The sequence below is a fragment of the Mus caroli genome, unplaced genomic scaffold, assembly GCF_978045245.1.
Source record: "Mus caroli unplaced genomic scaffold, Mus_caroli_1 scaffold_8, whole genome shotgun sequence".
Lineage (NCBI taxonomy): Eukaryota > Metazoa > Chordata > Mammalia > Rodentia > Muridae > Mus > Mus caroli.
This window is the reverse complement of record NW_028227263.1, coordinates 48,609,490-48,627,272: the sequence shown is the minus strand read 5'-3', so window position 1 is coordinate 48,627,272 and position 17,783 is coordinate 48,609,490. Positions and strand designations below refer to the sequence as shown.

Below are 17,783 nucleotides of genomic sequence, written 5' to 3'. Positions count from 1 at the left end.
AGGGATTGTGTGCAGTTAGTATATTTAAGCTGAAAATTTAAATACAACTGGGAGAAGATTAATGTGCATAATAAAATAACAGGAGAGTCAGAAGACATCTATTTAAATAACAAAGGATTAAGAGGATCCTGGGGGGAAATTGATGAAGCTCTTGAATATTTTTATAAAACTGATCTTATACACTTATTTTGGAAACTAAATGTGAAATGACAGGTGTTCTTGAAGTTTTTTTATTAGTGGCAAATACAACTTAAATTTTAGTAATGATGAAAAATTGATTTTGATTTATTTTAATAGATTATTAAAACCTTTCTCTAACAAATTTTTGTTTGTTTTTTGGCAGGAGGAGGGAGGTATACTAGAAATTCTAGTTGACTTTAAGTGATATTTTGGGTACTAGTTATCATTGGATAACAAGAGTCTCTCTAGTGTTTGATGATTCTGTTAGATACAGTTCTGAGACTGGAACTATGTTGTGTTCCTGTGGTGCTTGATAAATGCATGGTGATCAGGAAAGAAGTGGGAAATAACTGAATGGATTTGGTACTGCATGGTTCAGAGTGTGTATGCCATGTGTATGTCGAACTGTTCTATTGTTAGGTCCAAATGGAAAACCTCTTATTCTTTCTTTTGTTCCTGCCCAGTCTGTACTTTAATATTCAGAATCTGTTCTCTGCCTTAGTAGCTCTTGGTCTCATTGAAATTCTTCCTAGAGATTGAGATGGAAATGAGAAAGGCCTTGGGCTGCTGCCTGGACATCCACATTCATGAGAACTTAGAAATGCAAAGGGACCAAATGCCTTGACTGACCTAGCCACTGCCAGGTCAGCCAATCATTGCTTTCCTGCTCTCCCTTTGTGCTCTGTGCCTTTGGTCTTCTATCTGCTGGAGGTTTGTGCTACAGCTGTTTCTACCAATTAATGTAATGCTAATATGCCCCTTAGTGAAGGCCTGGACACACATACTTGGTCCCCGTTGTTGGGTAAGAGCTCCATGGTACAACCTTCGGAATATCTTTTCACTAATAGTTGGACTAGACACCTTTTCATACTGATTTTGAAACCATAGAAGCCATAAGATGAATATGCTGTTTAGATCTGAGAAGTTTAATTTCTCACTTTATGTAAAAAGAAAGACAACAAAACAAAACAAAACAAAAAAACCCACAAAAGGCTCATGCCAAATTTATTCCATATGTTATACTTCAACAAAGATGTCGATTTAAACTTTATCCTCTCTGTATCGTGTAGCAGTTAAACCTCTGCCCCTGACCTGTCTCTGAACGCTGAGATGCTGCCATTTCTTGACTATGTGGTATAGGAGTGCTAAATCCAGTAGTTTTAGTTTCTTTACTGAAGCTGTACTGATTGTACCGCTTCACAGGTTTGCATTAGGATACATGGAGAGGTAGTTACATTGTATAACACTCGTGAGTCCAGGGCCTTGTCTCCTTGCTGCCCTGAAGTATCCTGAGTACCTTGGGGTTGGGGTGGGGTGGGATGGGGAGGGGTGGGTTGCTTAAAAATTTTTTTTTTTTTTTTGAGACAGTAGTCTCTTGTAGCCGGGCTGTCCTTGAACTCTCATTGTGCAGCCAAGGAACGTCCTACCTTTAACAAATGCTGAGATTACTGGTACAAAAGCAGGCTCAGGTTCTGGGGCTCTGGGGACTAAACCCAGAGCCTCCTGCAGGCTAGGCAGGCCTCTAGCAACTGAGCTATAGCCTTATCATTTTATGGACAGTTTTTAATGTCATCATAGATGCTTAATACATATGTTCTCTCATTCTCTTTCCTCCCCAGCCCCTCTTTCTTTTTGAGACAGCTTTTATGTACCCTACCGTGGTTGGCCTGGAATTCATAAAGATTCACCTGCCTTTGTCTCCCAATTCTGGGATTAAAGGCTTGTGCCACCAGTGTTCTCTAAATAACATCTAGGTTTAGATATTGCATTATCATTTTTTCTTTACAATTCTTTATATGTATTTTCACTTTTAAATAAGGTTTGGGCTGGCTCAGTGGTTCAATGCGTAAAGGTACTTGCTGCCAAGCCCCACACTTGAATTTATCCCCAGGATCCACATGAGAGAACCATTTTCCACATGTGTGCTATGGCACCTGGGTACGCCCGCGTGTGCACTCGGACGGACACACACACACACACACACACACACACACACACGTGCGCGTGCACACACAACATAAATTGTAGTAAAAATAGTTTATGTGTTATTCCTGATTATTTCATGTATCTTTGTTCCTTTGCATTGTAAACCTTCAGAATGAGGTGATGGTGCACACCTGTAACCCCAGTACTTTGGGAGGTGGAGACAGGATCAGGAGTTCAGAGTCGCCTTTAACTATATTGTGAGTTCCAGAGCTACTTGCATCTCTAAAAAACAACCAACATCTCCCCTGCCTCCAAAAATTGAGGAAAAGTGATCTTTTTTTTTTTTTATTTGGTTTTTGAGACAGGGTTTCTCTGTATAGCTCTGGTTGTCCTGGAACTCACTTTGTACACCAGGCTGGCCTCCAACTCAGAAATCTGCCTGCCTCTGCCTCCTGAGTGCTGGGATTAAAGGCGAGCGCTACCTCGCCCAGCTGAGGAAAAGTGATCTTTGTTTTGAAAAACTTTTCCATAACTCACAGTATTTTTTTAAATACAGTTTTGAAGTCTTAGTAAATATTAGTAAACACCATTTGGATTCAGCTTATTTATTTATTTTTTTTAATGTTTTTTTTTGGTTTTTTGAGACAGGGTTTCTCTGTGTAGCTCTGGCTGTCCTGGAACTCACTTTGTAGACCAGGCTGGCCTCAAACTCAGAAATCCACCTGCCTCCGCTTCCCAAGTGCTGGGATTAAAGGTGTGCGCCACCACTGCCTGGCTCAACTTTAATTTATTGAACAAAAACTGGCATATGTTGTGGCATCATTCCAGATTCTAGGAAATGATTGCCTTTATGAAGGTTGTTCTTTATACTTGAAATAATCCTTCCTGTGTCTTATCAGTGTGACACTGGTCCTTTCTTCAGTGCTCACTTATTTTTGTCAAGTCTCTTCTCTTCTTTTCCTCTGTAATCAGTTCCTTTTTATGCAGGTTGCCTGATTGTGAGGGGGGACACACTACATTAAAGACTTGATGCAAAGATATGGGCCAGGTGTTTTGGGAATATTATTGCATGTGTTGTGTTATTTTTAGTATGGGGCTGTTTATCAGCATCCTTTCTAATTAATTGAGGGAAGTAACAGGATCAATTCTAGTGACTTCAAGCAGCATGAATTCAATACAGGTTTTGAGAGAGGGGTTAAAGTCTACTTCTGATGGCTAAGGATGCAGCTCAATGATAGAGCGTGTGTTTGGCACACACAAGGTCCTACGTTTAATTGTCAGCACTGAAAAAAGAAATCTGAAGAAAAAATGCATCCATGTTGAATTTCTTTGAATAAACTCTTTAGATTGCATTTAAGAATTGAACTCCTAACTCCTAAGAATGGCAGATTTTGCTGGAAGCTGTTGCTATGACAACTAAATCTAGAGTTGTGCTTTCTCTGCTGCAGTTTGTTCTGCAGAAAAATGTTCTATGTCCAGTCTAATCCTTTATCTAATCTTGTTCCAAATTGGTATCTAGTTTGAGAGTTATCTACTTGGCAAACCTAAGTCATACTTATAAGAGAGTAAAACAAATCTAATTTTGTTTCCCAAGCTGTAGTACCTAGGAGAGTGAAGTAGATTTGAGAAAACGAGTACATATTGGTTATAGAGAGTATTCAGGTGCTAGTGCATTTTTCTAGTACCAAATCTGAAATTCTTTTAGTACAAAACCTTACTTAAACTTTTTGTAAATTATGTTGATGTTTATATCATACTTATGTTATCTTCCCTATGTTTGTTTAGTAAACTGGCTGAAACCAGCAATGGGAGCGGGGAGTAGGGGGAAGAGAGAGAAAGAGAAAGAATATGAATGAGTTTATGTGTGTGTGTAGAAACTACGAATACTTTCAGTCTAGCCACTAATTTGGTCTGGTGCTGGGAATTGAGCCGGGATCCTCTGTAAGAACAAGTGATTTTACTACGGAACCTCCTAAAGTGGACTCTCCCCCACTTCAAAAAACCTACTATAGAGTCAAATTGTACTTGCCTATCTCTTGAATTACAAATTTCCAGGGATCTAGCACTTGCTGATTGGTTAAACTTAATCATTATTCAGGAATTAACTACTAGCAAAATGGGATTAATAGGCCTGATTTGCTTATATAATCAACACTGATCTCTTAGTTGGAGATCAGATAGATCACTTTTTCCCAAGGACATTGTGGTTTTCAAAAGGTAATTTCTTTTTTCTTGCTTTTGATATTTTGAAACATGGTCTCACATTGCTTAGGCTGGCCCTAAATTCTTGCTTTGTGGTCAGGGATGGCTCTCTGAGCTGAAACTCCAGATCACCTTGCTTCTGGTTCCTGCCTCTGGAGCATTCAGATTATAAATATGGGCCATCATGCCTGGTGAAATACTAATTTTTGAACCACATCCCAGACCAAAGTCAAAATAAGGGGCCTAAATTTGTTTTTATAAATTCTCAAAATGATTCAGATTACTTACCTGCTACTGATAAGGGATGTTAAGACTTAAGGACTCCCTTACAAAAAGAAGACAGGAATAAGTGCTGGGTAGGCTGACAGTACCAGTTTCAAAATTATAATGGTGGATAAGGGACCAATTCATTAGGGATCTTGAATGTGTATTTTATAAAGTTGTGAAATATAAAGTAGATAAGTGTATATCTGAGGACTTGGTGGCAACAGAATATAAAAAGGGTGAGGTTGAAGTTGTAATTTCATGGGCACAGATTAGATTTTCATCTTGGGTTCTTTTTCTCCTTCAGCTTTAAACTCTTTCTATAAACAGAGAATATGACCGTTAGGAAGTTGAGAATTGAATGAACAACATGCACTTCCTCCAGGGATCAACTCACTTCATTAGGTTCGTCAGCAACCATCATTCCCCATTGAGCCATCTTGATGGCCCTTTTCTTCCTTTCTTGAGCTTAGGTCTCACTACATTGCTCAGCATGGCCTCAAACTCACTGTTCTCCTGCGTTAGCCTTCTGTAGCTAGAATCAAGCATCATTCCTTTCAAGATTCAAGATTACTCCCTGAGTCTCAGTGATTATTTCAGGTCCTGGACCCTTGATCAGATTCTCCAGTCAGCTTTAGTTTAGCTGTATGCACATGTATTCTGCCTCTGTAGTCTTATCCTTTGGTATTATGTGAGTTTTTTAATTCAGTTGTCATAGGGATATTACAACTAATATGTGTTAAGGGTGATGTGACCATCCATATTTTATGTTCTGCCTTTGCTTTTACCTCATTGCTTTATTTTTATTTTTTATTTTTATTTTTTTGAGACAGTGTTTCTCTGTATAGCCCTGGCTGTCCTGGAACTCACTCTGTAGACCAGGCTGGCCTCAAACTCAGAAATCCGCCTACCTCTGCCTCCCAAGTGCTGGGATTAAAGGAGTGTGCCACCACCGCCCGACATACCTCATTGCTTTTAAAATTTGTGCTACTATACTTATTCCTTCAAATTTTTATCACTTATACATTTCATATTTTGTAATATAGACTATCCACTGGGATACAAATGGGAAAGGTATTAAGAATTGACTTGGATTTTTCCATACCTATATTTAATGAAACTAAAACAGAGGAGGACCCAAAAATTTAAATATCTTGCTACTTCCTCTTTTTCCATTTCTTGATAGAAAAAAAATTACATCTATGTTTAAAGATAATTTTAAAAATTATTTTGTTTATGGGTATTTTGCTTATATGTATGTCTATGAACCATATGAATACCTGGTATCCACAGAGGCCAGAAGAAGGCATCAGATCCTCTAACTCTGGAGTTACATATGGTTATGAGCCACCATGTGGGTTCTGGGAGTTGAACTCGAGTCCCCTGGAAAATCATCTAGTGCTTTTAATCACTGAGCCATCTTTCCAGCCCCACAATTTTTGTCTTAACTGTATTATTTTATCAAAAGCTATTTGTAAATTCCTTGGTTTATGTTATCACTCTGTCTGATGAAAATGAAGCAGAGCTGATGTCTGAACTTAGGAAAAGAAATCAGCTCATGACTAGAAGTGTAAATCTAGCTGAGAGACAAAGGGTCCTGGTCCCTTTTACCCTCACATATTTGGTATTAGATATTCTAGTACTGGGTTACTGGATAGTATGTGATCTTTGTTTGCATCTAAAATATTTGAGAAAAAAGAAGTATGGCATTAAATGTGTAATTTCATGTAGTAGTAGTAAAGTGTAGTGCTGAGTACTTTATACTGTAAATACAAATCACTATTGTTACTCTTCTTTTAGAATGTAACTTTTTGTGGAAGGGAAACAAAAGAAATTGCTTCTTGTAAACTTGTTGGTACTGATTAAGTTGATGACCAGACTTTGGGGGCTGGCTAATCAGATATTTTACGGATGAAAAAAGTAGGGCTAAAAGAAGAAAAACTACTGATTTACTGTTACATAAAAGTTGGGGTCAAGGCCACATTTTTGGCTCTTATGCCTCCTTGTTGAGTGCATTTCTGTATAAGTGGAACCGTAAAGTAGCAGAAAGAGAGAGCAGGGAGTTGGAGGCAGAAGGTCCATCTGCATATAAATCGGTTCTGCCACTTCTGACTTGGTTCTGAGACAATAGCATTACTTCCTTTACCAGTTTCCTCATAAGGGGGAAATTATGTTGTTACCTCTTGAAACTGCCACACAAGGCTATAACTATAATACAGTGTGAAGTGCAGTAGAAAAAGAACGGTGACTTTAGAGTAAAGGCGACCAATTTGTTTATAAATTTAAGCGTTCTCACCATTTTGTGTCTGATTTTGAAAATGTCACTCAATTTTGTAAACTTGGTTTTTCTTCCAAGTTCTCCTTGGACAATAGTAGTTCTCTAACAAGGTTGCTTTCAAGACATTAGTATGAGAGAATATAGGGAAAAGCACTGTATTTTCTTTCTGTTGCTGGGTTCATAAAGAAGCTCCGCATAAACAAAAGTGAGATTAATAAGAGAAGAGCATATAGACTTTATACAAACTTTAGGTGATAGTAACCATTAGAAGGAAATGAAGATCCCTCAAAATAGGTTTATTTGTATATTTTATGTTTAGGTTTGTAGAAGAGGAGAGTAGAGGAGAATTATTGGAAAAAATATATAATCTGATGGTAATAAATTAGGAGGAAATTTGCAAAGCTTATTTGTTAAGATTCTTCTCTATACCTGTGTGGCTTGAGACATAAAGAGGGTCTCTCCTCTGGGAATAACACTCTGTGGAGTAGCTCGGAAATCAGGGTCTTAGAAAGAGATAAGGAGAGGTGAGTCTGACCTTCCTGTTTTTGCTGTCTTCTCAAATGACAAAGGTACACATTTTGGGAGTAGTGTTTTATTAAATTTATAAACAACAAAATGGTACCTAGCTTGTGATAGTGTTTGAGAACTTCTTCAGAGACAGTTCTGCTTTCTCATAATTACTCCTTTAAAATCTTAGAGATAACAGTGCTTGATTGTCTATGGTTATTTATTTATTTATTTATTTATTTATTTATTTATGTTTTTGGGAGTGGAGGCTCACACATAGCAAGGTGTGCATATGCATAGAATTCAGAGAGGTAAGCATGGCTTATGGAGTTGGTTTTTCAGCTTCTATCTTATTTGAAACAAGGCCTCTTGTTTCTGCTGCTGTGCTGCCATAAACTAGACTAGCTAACCTGTAAGTTTATGGGTGAACCTCCTGTCTCTGTCCCTATCTTGCTGTGGAGGGGTGGGATTATAAATGCATGCCATCACATCTAGTTTTTATCAAACTTAGGTTGTCAGGCATGCATGGCTAGTGATTTTGTTTCCTGAACCATCTCCCTGACCTTTGATGATTTTTTTGCAGTGCTGAGAATAGAACCTGAGACTTTGCCCATGCTATGCAAGCATTCTACCACTGATAACCACTGTGTTCATTCCTACTCTTTAGTTTAATTCTGGAGATACTAAGGATGGGTTCGGCTGTTAGGTTTCCATTCTATATGGTAGTGGCTTATAGTCAGGGCTCTTGTTCTCTGAGAAGGGCCATTAGATATGGTAGGTTCAGTTTTGTCATTGTTTTTCTTTGGGGATAGGGGTGAGTTGGTTGGGGCAGGAGACAAGAGTCTGTCTGTCACCCATAGTGGCTTTGAACTATGTAGCTGAGGTTGGCTTCAAATTCTGAAGATTCCACCTCCCAGATCCTGAGGTTACAGGTATGAGCAACGACACCCAACTGTGATGGTAAGCTTTATGGTAAATTGATTGAAAAAGAGGGGGAAATATTTTAGGAGCTGATAAACTTGGGAAGGAGAATAAGGTTACTCCTGTCTGTGGCTCACTGAACAGTGGTGAGATTTCTTATTATGATGACTATAGATGTGCCAAAAGTTGGAACCATGCCTCTGTCCTTTGTCAAATATATGACCCAGGTGGATATACCAGTATGTTTTATATTTTTATATTTTTTATTGAAAGGATGTCTATCTGAAGTAGAGAATACCTAGGACCTGAGGGTCTCATCAATCCTAGTGGAGCTCTAATCTCTCACCCTCCATTTTGTAGAGATATTTGTATTCAACCAGACTTTAATTTGAAGAAATTCAGGGTTTGGGGTCTTGGATTTTTAGGCTTTATTTCGATGGCCACTTTCCATTGTTATCTTGGCTAGGTCAGACAAGCTCTTTCCTTCACTCATAAACACTGTATGAGATCTGTCCTGTTCCTCTTTTCTGTTTGTTAGTCCTAGGGTAGAGTTTGAGGTTCTAATGCATGAGAGCTTCAGAATATGAAATCTCACTTCCAGGCAAACAGCTTTTCCTTGGACAGTCCATAATGATGAGAAAATACAATGTTGAGAGCATGTCTCTTCACTTCTACCTTCCCAAGATAGCCTCACATAAGACATCAGTTGATTAAATATGTATGTACTATACATTATGGATCAAACTTTTGGGGGGTATGTGTATGGTAGGGGATCAAACATGGTGTCTTGGCACTTATTAGTTAGATATCCAACCTTTGGAGCTAACATTCTTCTAGGTGATTTAAATATTTTATCCCAGGAAGTAACATTTTAAGTTAGATGGATAATATTGTCTTCAGTTTCATAGATGAGGAGTCTGGAATTTAGATAAAAGCAATTATTTACCATAGCTAGTTAAAGGTAGATCTGGGATTTGAACCAATTTAAGACTAATTTTAAAATGTGTGTATAAGGCATGTGTTTATGAGTACCAGAGATGACCAGAAGAGGGTATTGGGTTCCCCTGGACCTGGAGTTATAGGGTGTCATAAGCCATTCCACATGGATGTTTGGAACTGAACTTGGATCATCTGGAAGAGCAGCAAATATTTCTAACCACTGAGCCATCTTTCCAGCTTCTTGAATCTACTTTGTTATTATTGATTGCCTATGAACGTTGTGAAGTCAGGGATTTTGTCTGGTTCAAAAATTTTTTTTCATTGGATATTTTATTTATTTACATTTCAGATGTTATCCCCTTCCCCAGTTTCCCCTCTGGAAGCCCCCTATCCCATCCTCCCTTCCCCTGCTTCTATGAGAGTTTTCCCCACCCACCCACCTACTCCTGCCTCCCTATCCTGGCATTCCTCTACACTGGGGCATCAAGCCTTCACAGAACCAAGGACCAATCCCACAGATGCCTGACAAGACCATCCTCTGCTACATATGTGACTGGAGCCTTGGGTCGCTCCATGTGTACTCTTTGGTTGGTGGTTTAGTCGCTGGGAGCTCTGGGGGGGGGTCTGGTTGGTTGATATTGTTGTTCTTCCTATAGGGTTGCAAATCCCTTCAGCAACTTCAGTCCTTTTTCTTACTCCTCCATTGGGGACCCTATGCTCAGACCAATGGTTGGCTGTGAACATCCACCTCTGTATTGTCAGGCTCTGGCAGAGCCTCTCAGGAGACAGTTATATCAGACTCCTGTCAGCAAGTGCTTCTTGGCATCCCCAGTGTCTGGGTTTGGTGTCTGTATATGAGATGGATTTCCAGTTGGGGCAGTCTCTGGATGGCCTTTCCTTCAGTCTCTGCTCTACACTTTGTCTCCGTATTTCCTCCTGTGAGTATTTTGTTCCTCCTCCTAAGAAGGACTGAAGCATCTATACTTTGGTCTTCCTTCTTCTCGAGCTTCATGTGGTCTGTTAATTGTATATTGGGTATTCTGAGCTTTTGGGCTAGTATCCACTTATCAGTGAGTGCATACCATGTGTGTTCTTTTGTGATTGGGTTACCTCATTCATGATATTTTCTAGTTCCATCTATTTGTCTTAAGGATTTCATGAATTCATTGTTTTTAATAGCTGAGTAGTACTCCATTGTGTAAATGTACCACATTTTCTGTACCCATTCCTCTGTTGAAGGACATCTAGGTTTTTTCCACTTCTGGCTATTATAAATAAGGCTGCTATGAGCATAGTGGAGCATGCATCCTTGTTATATGTTGGAGCATCCTTTTTGGGTATATCCCCAGGAGTGGTATATCTGGGTCCTCAGCTATGTCCAATTTTCTGAGGAACCACTAGACTGATTTCCAGAGTGGTTGTACAAGCTTGCGATCCCACCAACAATGGAGGAATGTTCCACTTTCTCCACATCCTCACCAGCATCTGCTGTCACCTGAGTTTGTGATCCTAGCCATTCTGACTGGTGTGAGGTGGAACCTCAGGGTTGTTTTGATTGCATTTTCCTGATGACTAAGGATGTTGAACATTTCTTTAGGCGCCTCTCAGCCATTGGAGTTTCCTCAGTTGAGAATTCTTTTTTTTTTTTTTTTTTTAGCTCTGTACCCCATTTTTTTTAATAGAATTACTTGATTCTCTAGAGTGTAACTTCTTGAGTTCTATGTATATATTGGATATTAGCCCTCTCTCAGATGTAGGGTTGGTAAAGATCTTTCCCCAATCTGTTGGTTGTCATTTTTGTCCCATTGATAGTTTCTTTTGCCTTACAGAAACTTTGCAATTTTATGAGGTTCCATTTGTCAATTCTTGATCTTAGAGCATAAGTCATTGGTGTTCTGTTCAGGAAGTTTTCCCTTGTGACCATGTTTTCAAGGTTCTTCCCCACTTTCTCTTCTATTACATTCAGTGTCTCTGGTTTTATGTGGAGCTTCTTGTATAGGGAGATAAGAATATATCAATTTACATTTATCTACATGTTGATTGCCAGTTGAACCAGCACCATTTGTTGAAAATGCTGTCCATAGGAGTGTGGGTTCATTTCTGGGTCTTCAGTTCTATGCCATTGATCTACCTGTCACTGTACCAATACCATGCAGTTTTTATCACAATTGCTCTGACCTCAGTTTGAGGTCAGGCATGGTGATTCCCTCAGAGGTTCTTTTATTGTTGAGAATAGTTTTCTCTGTCCTGGGTTTGTTGTTATTCCATATGAATTTGAGCATTGCTCTTTCTAACTCTATGAAGAATTGAGTTGGAATTTTGATGGGGATTGCATTAAATCTGCAGATTGCTTTCAGCAAGATGGCCATTTTTACTAATTAATCCTGCCAATCCATGAGCATGAGAGAGCATTCCATCTTCTGAGGGTTTTTTTTTTTTTATTATGTGAGTACACTGTTGCTGTCTAGAGACACACCAGAAGAGGGCATCATCAGATCTCATTACAGATGGTTGTGAGCTTCTATGTGGTTGCTGGGATTTGAACTCATGACCCTCTGAAGAGCAGTCAATGCTCTTAACTGCTGAACCATTTCTCCAGCCCGAGACTTGAAGTTTTTTTTTTTTTTTTTTTCGAGACAGGGTTTCTCTGTATAGTCCTAGTTGTCCTGGAACTCACTTTGTAGACCAGGCTGGCCTTGAGCTCAGAAATCTGCTTGCCTCTGCCTCCCGGGTGCTGGGATTAAAGGCGTGCGCCACCACGCCCACTTGCTTCATTAGAGTCACACCAAGATATTTTATATTGCTTGTGACTGTTGTAAAGGGTGGCGTTTCCCTAATTTCCTTTTTAGCCTGTTTATCCTTTGAGTAGAGAAACTGATTTAATTTATATCCAGCCACTTTGCTGATGTTGTTTATCGGGTTTAGAAGTTCTCTGGTGAAATTTTTTGGGTCACTTAAGTATACTATCATATCATCTGCAAATAGTGATACCTTGACTTCTTCTTTCCAATTTCTATCCCTTTGACTTCCTTTTGTTGTCTAATTGCTCTGGGTAGGACTTTGAGTACTATATTCAACATGTAGGCGGCCCTGTTTTAGTGGGATTGCTTCAAGTTTCTCTCCATTTTAGTTTGATGTTGGCTACTGGTTTGCAGTATATTGATTTTACTATGTTTAGGTATGGGCCTTAAATTCCGTATCTTTCCAAGACTTTTATCATGAAGGGGTGTTGAATTTTATCAAATGCATTTTCAGCTTCTGAGATGATCATGTAGTTCTTTTCTTTGAGTTTGTTTATATAGTGGATTACATTGATAAATTTTTGTATATTAAACTATCCCTTCATTCCTGGGATGAAGCCTACTTGATCATGATGGATGATTGTTTTGATATGTTCTTGAATCCATTTTGCGAGATTTTATTCAGTATTTTTTTCATTGATATTCATAAATGAAATTGGTCTGAAGTTCTCTGTCTTTGTTGGGTCTTTGTGTGCTTTAGTTATAAGTGTAATTGTGGCTTCATAGAGCAAATTGGGTAGAGTACCTTCTTTTTCTATTTTGTGGAATAGTTTGAGGAGTATTGGTACTAGGTCTCCTTAGAAGGTCTGATAGAACTCTACTAAACCAGTCTGGGTATTTTTTGGTTGGGAGGCTTCTCTCTCTCTCTCTCTCTCTCTCTCTCTCTCTCTCTCTCAGTCTGGGCTTTTTTTGGTTGGGAGGCTTCTCTCTCTCTCTCTCTCTCTCTCTTTCTCTCTCTCTCACACACACACATTGGATATTTTCTTATTTACATTTCAAATATTAATCCTTTCCAGGTCTCCCCTTCCTAGATCCCTTGTCCCATCCTCCTTCCCCCTGCCTCTATGAGGGTGCTCACCCACCCACCTACCCACTCCTGTCTTCCTGCCCTGGCATTCCACTACACTGGGGGATAGAATACCTTCAGGCCCAATGGCCTCTCCTCCTGATGTCCAAGAAGGCCATCTTCTGCCACATATGAGGCCAGTACCATGGATCCCTCAATGTGTATTATTTGGATAGTGGTCCATTCCCCAAAAGCTCTGGGTGGTCTGGCCTGTTGACATTGTTGCTCCCTTCATGGGTCTGCAAAACCCCTCAGCTCTTTCAGTCCCTTCTCCAACTCCTCCATCAGGGACCCCTGCCCTTAGTCCAATGGTTGGCTGCTAGCATCCCCCTCTGTATTTGTCAGGCTCTGGCAGAGCCTTGCAGGAAACAGCCATATCAGGCTTCCATCAGCAAGCACTTCCCTGGCATCCACAAGGTTGGGAGACTTTTAATGACTTCTATTTCTTTAGGGGTTATGGGAATGTTTAGATGGTTTATCTGATCCTGATTTAACTTCAGTCCTGATATCTGTCTAGAAAATTGTCCATTTCATCCAGATTTTCCAATTTTGTTATGTATAGGCTTTTGTAATAGGATCTGATGATTTTAAAATTTTCTCAGTTTCTGTTGTTATGTCTTCCTTTTCATTTCTGATTTTGTTAATTTGAATACTCTGTGCCCTCTGGTTAGTCTGGCTCAGGGTTTATCTAACTTGTTGATTTTCTCAAGGAACCAGCTCCTAGTTTTGTTAATTGCTTGTATAGTTCTTTTTGTTTCTACTTGGTTGATTTCAGCCCTGAGTTTGATTATTTCCTGCCATCTACTCCTCTTGGGTGTATTTGCTTCTTTTTGTTCTAGAGCTTTCAGGTGTGCTGTCAGGCTGCTAGTGTATGCTCTCTCCAGTTTCTTTTTATTTATTTATTTATTTATTTATTTATTTATTTATTTTATTTTTTAATTATTTTTTTAATTTTTAATATTTTTTATTACATATTTTCCTCAATTACATTTCCAATGCTATCCCAAAAGTCCCCCCTCCCCCCCCCCCCCTTCCCAGTTTTTTGGCCCTGGCGTTCCCCTGTACTGGGGCATATAAAGTTTGTGTGTCCAATGGGCCTCTCTTTCCAGTGATGGCCAACTAGGCCATCTTTTGATACATATGCAGCTAGAGTCAAGAGCTCTGGAGTACTGGTTAGTTCATAATGTTGTTCCACCTATAGGGTTGCAGATCCCTTTAGCTCCTTGGGTACTTTCTCTAGCTCCTCCATTGGGAGCCCTGTGATCCATCCACTAGCTGACTGTGAGCATCCACTTATGTGTTTGCTAGGCCCCAGCATAGTCTCACAAGAGACAGCTATATCTGGGTCCTTTCAGCAAAATCTTGCTAGTGTATGCAATGGTGTCAGTGTTTGGAAGCTGATTATGGGGTGGATCCCTGGATATGGCTAAGATCAAAAATTCAGGTGACAGCAGATGCTGGTGAGGATGTGGAGAAAGAGGAACACTCCTCCATTGTTGGTGGGATTGCAAGCTTGTACAACCACTCTGGAAATCAGTCTGGCGGTTCCTTAGAAAATTGGACATAGTACTACGGGAGGATCCAGCAATACCTCTCCTGGGCATATATCCAGAAGATGTCCCAACCGGTAAGAAGGACACATGCTCCACTATGTTCATAGCAGCCCTATTTATAATAGCCAGAAGCTGGAAAGAACCCAGATGCCCCTCAACAGAGGAATGGATACAGAAAATGTGGTACATTTACACAATGGAGTACTACTCAGCTATTAAAAAGAATGAATTTATGAAATTTCTAGCCAAATGGATGGACCTGGAGGGCATCATCCTGAGTGAGGTAACACAATCACAAAGGAACTCACACAATTTGTACTCACTGATAAGTGGATATTAGCCCAAAACTTAGGATACCCAAGATATAAGATACAATTTGCTAAACACATGAAACTCAAGAAGAATGAAGACCAAAAGGTGGACACTGTGCCCCTCCTTAGAATTGGGAACAAAACACCCATGGAAGGAGTTACAGAGACAAAGTTTGGAGCTGAGACAAAAGGATGGACCATCTAGAGACTGCCATATCCAGTTTCTTTTTAGAGGCACTCAGAGCTATGAGGTTTCCTCCTAGGACTGCTTTCATTGTGTCCCATAAGTTTTGGTATGTTGTGCCTTCATTTTCATTAAATTCTAAAATGTCTTTAATTTTTCTCTTATTTCTTCCTTGACTAAGTTATCATTGAGTAGAGCATTGTTCAGTTTTCATGTGTATGTGGGCTTTCTGTTGTTTTTGTTGTTATTGAAGACCAGCCTTAGTCTGTGGTGATCTGATGAGATGCATGGGGTTATTTCAATCTTCTTGTGTCTGTTGAGACCTGTTTTTTGACCAATTATATGGTCAATTTTGGAGAAGGTATCATGAGATGCTGAGAAGAAGGTATATTCTTTTGTTTTGGGGTGAAATGTCCTTTAGATATCTGTCAAATCCATTTGATTCATAACTTCTGTTAGCTTTACTGTTTCTCTGTTTAGTTTTTGTTTTTATGATCTGTCCATTGATGAGAGTGGGGTTTTGAAGTCTCCCACTATTATTGTGTGAGGTGCAATGTGTGCTTTGAGCATTATTAAAGTTTCTTTTATGAATGTGGGTTCCCTTGCATTTGGAGCAGAGATGTTGAGAATTGAGAGTTCATCTTGGTAGATTTTTCCTTTGATGAGTATGAAGTGTCCTTCCTTATCTTTTTCAATAACTTTTGTCTGAAAGCCATTTTTATCCCATATTAGCATGGCTACTCCAGCTTGTTTCTTGGGACCATGTGCTTGGAAAACTCTGAGGTAGTATCTTTCTTTGTCACTGAGGTGCATTTCCTGTATGCAGCAAAATGCTGGGTTCTGTATCTATCCAGTCTGTTAGTCTGTGTTTTTATTGGGGAATTGAGTTCATTGCTGTTAAGAGATATTAAGGAAAAGTGATTGTTGCTTACTGTTATTTTTGCTGTTAGAGGTGGTATTATGTTTGTGTGATTATTTTCTGGTGGTATTATGTTTGTGTGATTATTTTCTCTCGTGTTTGTTGAAAGAAGAATACTTTGTTTCTTTTTCTAGGGTGTAGTTTCCTTCCTTGTGTTGGAGTTTTCCATCTTTTATCCTTTGTAGCACTGAATGTATGGAAAAATATTGTGTAAATTTGGTTTTGTCATGGAATAGCTTGGTTTCTCCTTCTATGTTAATTGAGAGTTTTGCTGGGTATAGTAGCCTGGATTGGCATTTGTGTTCTCTTAGGGTCTGTATGACATCTGCCCAGGATCTTCTGGCTCTTATAGTCTGGTGAGAAATTTGGTGTAATTCTGATAGGTCTGCCTTTATATGTTACTTGATCTTTTTCTGTTACTGCTTTTAATATTCTTTGTTTTGTGCATTTGGTGTTTTGATTATTATGTGACAGAAGGAATTTCTTTTCTGGTCCAATCTATTTGGAGTTCTGTAAGCTTCTTATATGTTCATGGGCATGTCTTTCTTTAGGTTAGGGAATTTTCTTCTATAATTTTGTTGAGGATATTTACTGGCCCTTTAAGTTGGGAATCTTCACTCTGTTCTATACCTATTATCCTTAGGTTTGGTCTTCTCATTGTGTCCTGGATTTCCTGGATATTTTGGGTTAGGAGCTTTTTGCATTTTGCATTTTCTTTGATTGTTGTGTCAATGTTTTCTATAGTATCTTCTGCACTGAGATTCACTTTTCTATCTCCTGTATTCTGTTGGTGATGCTTGCAAGCATTTATGACTCTTGATCTCTTTCCTAGGCTTTTCTGTCTCCCGGGTTGTCTCCCTTTGTGATTTCTTTATTGTTTCTATTTCCTTTTTCTTAGATCCTGGATGGTTTTGTTCCTTTCCTTTGCCTGCCTGATTGTGTTTTCCTGTAATTCTTTAAGGGAATTTTGTGTTTCCTCTTTAAGGGCTTCTACCTGTGTTCTTTTGTATTTCTTTAAGGGAGTTATTTATGTACTTCTTAAAATTCTCTACCATCATCATGAGATGTGATTTTAATCCAGAATCTTGCTTTTCCAGTGTGTTAGGATATCCAGGACTTGCTATGTTTGGAGACTGGGGTCTGATAGTAGCCTTGGTTTCTGTTGCTCAGGTTCTAGTGCTTGCCTCTCACCATCTGGTTATCTCTGGTGTTAGTTGGTCTTTCTGTTTCTGATTGCAACCTGCCCTCCTGTGATCCTGTAATCCTGTAATCCTAGGGGTGTCAGCACTCCTGGAGACCATTTCTCACTGGGCAGATTCTGTCCCAGGGTGTCCCGTGGTTCCTGTGCCCTGTGGTCTCCTGGAGGGTCCCTCTTCAGCCAGTTATTGTAGCAAAAGTTTTGGTCTCACCTGTGAGTAGGTAGTAGGAGTGACAGCACTCTTGGGAGATCATCTCTTTTTGGGCAGAATTTGGGCATGGAGGGCTGTACCAGAGGGTCAACCATGGTTCAAATTTTTATTCTTTCTTCTCAGCATATATAATATTGATTCATAATGTTTTAAATTGGATGATTGATACACTGAAGAGTTATAGACTCAAGAGAGTAATGCATTTGAGATGAGGATGTTAACAGTTTGCTAATTGTTCTAGTTTACTTTTTAATTCTGTGTAAGCACTATTACCAAAAATTATTTGGGAGAAAGGGCTTTATTTCATTCTATAGTTTATAGTC

At 39.2% G+C, this 17,783-nt stretch overlaps 1 protein-coding gene across 3 annotated transcripts in view; it reads left to right on the top strand.

Annotated features, from left to right (window-relative positions):
• Pak1 (p21 (RAC1) activated kinase 1) overlaps positions 1-17,783 on the top strand; it is a 124,644-nt gene that overhangs the window by 15,023 nt on the left and 91,838 nt on the right. The window lies entirely within an intron of this gene.